This window comes from Panthera tigris, chromosome B1 (genome assembly GCF_018350195.1).
Source record: "Panthera tigris isolate Pti1 chromosome B1, P.tigris_Pti1_mat1.1, whole genome shotgun sequence".
Classification (NCBI taxonomy): domain Eukaryota; kingdom Metazoa; phylum Chordata; class Mammalia; order Carnivora; family Felidae; genus Panthera; species Panthera tigris.
Window position 1 is genome coordinate 33,591,554 of NC_056663.1, and position 7,276 is coordinate 33,598,829.

The window sequence follows — 7,276 nt, forward strand, 5'->3', positions numbered from 1 at the left end:
TCCTTTGGAAGTGCATCTCCTCAATGATAATAGATGTTCAAATATGTTCATTGAACACACACATCGTGAGAGAGGTTTGTAAACTGAACCTTCTGGTTGGAATACGAATGTTGTTTATTAGACAGTTAACTACCACCCTATAAATTCAAACTGTGAAAACAACAGTGAAGAGATTGTTTATTTGCTGCATCTGGAGGCAATGAGGAATGACATATATGTGTACCCTTATGAGTACAATATCCAAGGAATGACTAAACATAGGACTTACTCTATCATGATAAAACTAAGAAATCAGATCCACTTCCTGACCACAGAGAATTTTGTTCCCATAAAACTTACAACTCACATTCTGGAATTTTTCATAATAAAGCATATTTGATAATGGGAGGTGCGTGTTTAAACACTGTCTAACTAGAAATGAAAATAGAACAGTATCACGGATAAAAATTGCAATAATCCCTTAAAAAGTCATGATTTTCATACATATTACCTTATTTGGTCATCATAATAGATCTAAGTGGTCAGTTCAAAGATTTCAGATCCCATTTTACAGACGAGTCAAAGAGATTACGTGACTTACTTCAAATGATTTACAGAGTCTGCAATATATTTCCCAAGTCACGGAGGTAGAAGAGGGTTTGGTATGAGAACTAAAGTCATTCAAATATTTATTTTATTGTGGGAGAGATCTATGATGGTTTCAATGCCTCAGGAAGCCTATTGTGAAAATATGAGAGGGTAGGAATTAGTGGGCTGGGTAAAAATTTTGAGATGAGAAGAGAGAACTCAGAATAATTGCTGAGAACAATGGAAGGAGAGCTAAGGACAGGTGAAAGGATTGGTTAGTATTGATAAAATAACTAAGGTTACAAATCACGGGACGGATTAGATGTATAGGAGCTTCACATTAGAGAATGTGTTAGGTTCTCTAGTTTTCAGAAATGGAAATAAAGTTTGTTACCATTAGAGTGAACGTTTTCCCAGAGTAAGGTCCAAGAACTATAATGCTAGTGTGTTTTTTTGGTCTTAAAATCCTAAAAAGTTCTAGAATTATAGCAGAATTTATCAATATGGAGAAGTAGCATGGTACATAACCAAAGGTAATTCTAAGGGTAGGGACGCGTAAATTTCAAATCCCAGTGATTATACAGATTATAGTTTATTGAAAATCCAACCAGCAGCAAGGGGCTCTGCTCCACACAGTCATTCAGAGACACAAGATGATGGGGGGAAGGGGGTGCCATTTTCCACATGTAAGTTGCAATGTTACTATGGAAATAAATACCCAGCTGGAAGATGGGGAAAGAGAAAGAATAGAGCATTTACGAGGCTCAGCTGAAAATGATGACATCACATCCGTGGAACACCACTGGCCAGACTCGGTCGCATGCATGGTCCCACAGAGCAGTTAGAGAGGCTGGGACAACAGTGTAGCTATATGACTCAGAGGAAAAGAAAGTGGGTTTGATGAAGAAATATGCCACAGAGCTCTAATGTGTGTTTGTTAAATAAAAAGTTGTTAGGTACCACAGATGAGGAAGAACAGAAGGTGATATAGCTGAGCAATGTGAAACTCAAGAGAAATAGAAGTGAAAAAGCAAGTTTTAAAACCATCTGTAGCGAACTTGCAGTTTTCCCGCTTATGTGGGAAATAAGCAGAGTGTGAGAAAAACACCCCTGAAAGGTAACAGGGTCTTTGCATGGAGAGTGAGATTTCAGGTATTATGGATGGTAAAGGAATTGAAGATGAGGGGTAAGTTTGCAGTGAAGAAAGATCTCTAGATATTTCAGTAAAAGGAGTGAGAGAGGGTTCCGTAGGGTTTGCTCATTTAGTCAACAAGTATGTAGAACTATTTATACTCCAGGTTTTGTGCAAGTGTTTTGGGGGATGTGAGATTGAAGAGTAGAATTTGGAGAAAATTACTCTGAACAGTAAGTGGAACAACACAAAAGGGGAGAATATAAAGTTGGGGAAGAGGGGGTATTGTGGGTATCAATGAAGGAATGCTTCCAGCTCTGGTGGATGAACTTGAATCAGACCAGTCCTCCACAAGTGATGCATATATATATGATATGCATATGTACATACATATGCATATGTATATATGTATATATGATATATATAATATATCATATATGCATATAGCATACACATATGTACATATATATCATATGTATATATATCATATATGATATACATTTATATATATAAACTATTTTATAGATATACTATATACTATATATATGATCGTATATAATATATAGTACATACAATCGTATATAATATATATTATATACGATCATATACAATATATATAATATATATACTATTTTATAGTTTATATATATGTAAACTATAGTATATTGTTTATAGCCAGGCACTTGGCAATTCATAGGTTTCAGCTAAGACATTAAGAAGCTGAGCAGAGTTCTCAGTGGTCTTATAAGTACTAAAAAAAGCAAAAATTGGAATTAGGTGTCCCCCAAGGAGAGGAGTCTACTAAACTTCCCAGGATTAGTTGGGATCTCTGAAAGACTTCACCATGTTAGTAAAGGCAAACAAAAAATACTCCAGTCTTTACAGAGGTTGAAAACTAGCTTCTGGTCAATTTAGTCCCAGGTTGTACTAAGAGTGATCTACATTGATACTAACCGCCTACGAGAAGGAAAGGTACAGTTTGATATATCCACACAGTGAAATACCAGACAGCAATGAAAGTCTACCAAGTGCCACATGCAGAATCATGGGTAAATATCACATACATGTTTTGAAAAAAAAGCCAGGCTCTATGATTCTACTGTAATGCATTCCCAACCTAGCAAAAATCAGTTTTTAGATATCATATAATTGTTTCCTTTGGGAAAGAAGATCTATAGTGACTGCAAAGATATATGACTGAGTCTTCCAGGGCAATGTTAATGTTACATTTCTTTTTTCTGTTTTCTTTCTAGAGAGAGAGACAAAGACAGAGCGCACATGAGTGGGGGAGAGGGACAGAGGGAGACAGAGAGAGAGAATCCTAGGCAAGCTCCATACTAAGTGCAGAACCCAATGCACGGCTTGATCCCAAGACAATGGTATCACGACCTGAGCCAAAATCAAGAGTCAGAGGCTCAGCTGACTATGCCACTGAGGCAGCTCTAATGTTACATTTCTTAATGGAGGTGTTATTACATGGGATATATGCCTTGTAAAAATTCATTGAGCTGCACCATGAGAAATTTTGTGTATTTTTCTGAATATTCATATGCATTTCACCTCCATAAAATTTTTAACATTTGTATTTATGTATATATATTTGTCTTGAATAGGATAGCAACAATTTAAGACAGTTGGTTTATTGGGTACTTTATTAAAATTTTTTTAAACTGTTATTGCTACAGGCTTATTTATGCAATAAAGAATGCATTTTAAAGAGGCTGTTATGAAATCTTCATTCTTTAAAAAGAAAACATTTCTATGAGCCTCTACACACTTTAGGCTGTTAGTATAAAGGCTTTCACTAAAGGAAATTACTATATCGTTTCAAATGTGTATACTTCATCCAGATTTATTCCTGGAAGGAACATAATGATTTAACCTATCCCTAAGATTAACATGTCTGATAAAACAAATATTAATATCAAGAAAGAGTTATATTAAATTCTGCCAACATTCTCCGTCTGTTGAAATTCCTATAATCATTCTGCAATTTCAGTCTAAGGAAGTCAAGTGTGCATTTTATTTTCCTTGGGAAAGCACTGTTAACTAATAAAAAGACCCTGAAAAAAGGTACTAAAAGACAAAAAGAGTAAGAAAAAAAAAAAAAGACTCGAAATTCTACTAGGACCTAATAACATCCGAGACTTGAATTTTATACAACCTAATATACTATTGTCATAGATAGTGATCGGTTTTTTTTATTGGATATCATGGGATGAAAGTTGGATTAATTGCAACATTTGGTTTATAACATTCTTATCAGTCTACACATAGCTCACTTAAAATAAAGATTAAGATTTAGTTTGTCAGTTATTCATTTTTAGTAATGTGTCAGTACTTGAGAAACCACCACCCAAAACCAAATCTACAACCTTTGACGATAACGTACCTCTCACCCCATCTATCAGGTTGACACATCTATTTGCCTGCTGCCCGATCTAAATTTAAGCATTGTCTTGAATTCTGTGTTCATCACTCCTTTCCTTTCCTTTTTGCAATAATCTTACTGAATCTTCATATGGTTCTTCTTACCTATTGCTGTATAACCAACTATCTTAAAGCCTTCATGGTTTAAAACAAGAATTTATTATTATTATTGTTATTATTATTATTATTATTATTAATTATTTCCCACTACTCTGTAGGTCAGGAATTTAGATAGGGTACAATTTGCCTCCATGCCATGATATCCCTGGGGTTTCTGCTGAACTAACCCAAATGGTTAGGGGCTGGCCAGAAGTAATCAGGTGACTACGGTCTGTCTCTGGTTAGTTTTGCCTTCTTCAGAGTATATGGGAGACTTAGAGTACACAAACTTCTGTCATGGTGGCTTAGAACTTCAGGAGGACCCAGCCAAAAGCTGTGAGTTCCCTTAAAGGCTAAGCCTACAAATGGCTTAACATCACTCGATTGGCCGGGCCACCAAAACACCGTGTAAGAGAACGGGAAACAGGCTCTGATTCTTGATGACAAGAGTGTAAAAAGTTATGCATCGTGTTTCCTCTGCCACACCTTTGCACACGCGTTTTAAAATCATTTTGAAATTAAAAAAAAAATTCTGGGAATTTTATTGAAATTTTACTGATCAATTTTTGGATAGTTGGTATATTTAAAATATTGTTTTCCTACCCAAGATCATGATCGATCTATTAATTTGTTTAGTAATGATTTTATTATATCTAAAAAAAACATAGTTTTTTTCTTGTAAACATTCTTCATAGCTTTCAGATTTATTGCTAGTTGTTTCGCACTATTGTAAAGTACCCTGTGTTATTTACTGTAGTTACTTTTCTCGATATTTCTTGCTTTGTTTTTACATGTATTTATGCAGTTGTCCTAGCAACATTAAATGTATTTTTAAATATGTTTGGCTTTTGGATAGTAGTTACCTCTTTATTCATTACTTTTTCAGTGCTGCCCTCTCCTTACTTTCTGGGACTCAAATGGAATGGATGTTATTTGTTTGTTGTTGTTATAGCCTCACAGGGGTCTGAGGTTCTGTTTGTTAGTCTGTTTTCTCAGTATTATTTTGTCTAAATAATTTTTATAGTTCTATCTTCAAATACACGGGCTCTTTCCTCTGTTTTCTTCATTCTCCTCTTCAATTCATCTTTCGAGGTTTTTATTTAATTTAGGTGACCATATTTTTCAGTTCTAAAATTTCCATTTGATTCTTCTCTATGTCTTTTATTTCTTTACTGGGACTTTTTTTCTTCCCCTTGAGAAAGAGAGAGAGAGGTGGAGAACCTGGGTGGCTGAGTCTGTTAAGCATCCAACTTTGGCTCAAGTCAGGATCTCACAGTTCATGGGTTCAAGCCCCGCATTGAGCTCTGTGCTGATGGCTCAGAGCCTGGAGCGTGCTTCGGATTCTGTGTGTCTCTCTCTGTCTGCCCTTCCCCTACTCGTGCTCTGTCTCTCTTTGTCTCTCAAAAATAAATAAATGTTAAAAAATAAAAGAGAGGGAGAGAGAGAGAGAGAGGGAGAGCATGTACTAATCAGGGAGGGGCAGAGGGAGCGGGAGAGAGAGAGACTCTTAAGCACACTCCATGCTCAGCACAGAGCTGGATGTGGGACTTGATCCCACAACCCTGGGATCATAACCTGAGCCCAAATCAAGAGACACTTAACTGACTGAGCCATCCAGGCACCTCAGCGGGGACTTTCTTTTATTGCTAAGAATCTCTATTATTTTCTTTTGCTTCAAGCATGTTAATAATTGCTTCTTTATGCATCTTTATAATGACTACTTTAAAACCTTCATCAGATCATTCTACAATCTCTGTCATCTCAATGTTGTCATAAATAACGTGGGTTTTATTTTGGGGGGGGGATTTTTTGTTTTGTTTTGTCTTAATTCAGTTTGAGATATCTAGGTGCTTCTTATTAAACTTGCACCCTGGGGATATTATGTTTTGAAACTCGATAGTACTTAAGCTTTCTGTTTTACTGGCTTGTTCTCACACCACCCTGACAGGAGAAGGGGGAAACTGCCTCATTACCTCCTAGTACAGGCGGAAATCCATATTCTCTACTTGGTGGTCTTCACGACACCTAAGAGTGGGCGTGTTTCTCATTACTCTTGGGTAGGAATGGGGGTTCTAGCCTTCCATGAGGTCTCCACTGATAATTCCCTCTCTGGAGGGGTAGGATCACCTTGTTACTGGCCTCTGTCTGGCCTCCATGGACACCTTGATTCAGGAGGGGCGGCCTTGTTACTCCTGGGAGATGTTGAAATCCTTGACTGTCCACTGGGAGTCCTCTGACAACACCCCTGTGGTGAGTAGGGCGGGACCACCGCCTTATTGCCACGTAGTAGAATCTAGGCTCTCTACTTCATTCCCACGGAGACCAAGGAGAGGCGGGGCCATCATGCTTATAGTAATAATATTACTATATTATTACTGTCCGGTGAGAATGAAAGGCCCAGGCTTCCACTAAGCCCTGTCTCACCGCCGCCCCCCTCCCCCGCTCCCCAGGATGGTGTTCTGAGGGCTAGGGGCAGCCTCGCAGGTGTTGTTCCTGGTCCTTTGGCTAAAGTAAAAAGACTTTCGTTGGGACTTTTCTGTGCCCATGGATACTTTCAGGTTAATGGCTTCTAGATCCAATCTGGGCGTAAAAGAAAACCCAGCGAACCCACTGCTATATCTTTTCTTGCATCCTGAGATCCTAGAAGTTCGGTTTCCTTTCCACCTTTCAGACCTTTATTATATTTACTATCTATACTCCATATAGGGTTTTTAGTTGTATTTAATAAGGGAAATGAGGAAAAAGTGCATCTACTCCGCCTTCCTGATTCAATGGCTTTTAAAGGATTTTTTCTCTTTAAAAAAAATTTTTTTTTCTTAACGTTTATTCATTATTGAGAGACAGAGAGACACAGAGCGTGAGCAGGGAAGGAGGAGAAAGAGAGAGAGAGAGAGAGAGAGAGAGAGAGAGAGACAGAATCTGAAGCAGGATCCAGGCTCTGAGCTGTCAGCACAGAGCCCAACGCGGGGCTCGAACTCACGAACGTTGAGATCATGACCTGAGCCGAAGTCGGTTGCCCAACCGACCAAGCCACCCAGGCGCCCCTGG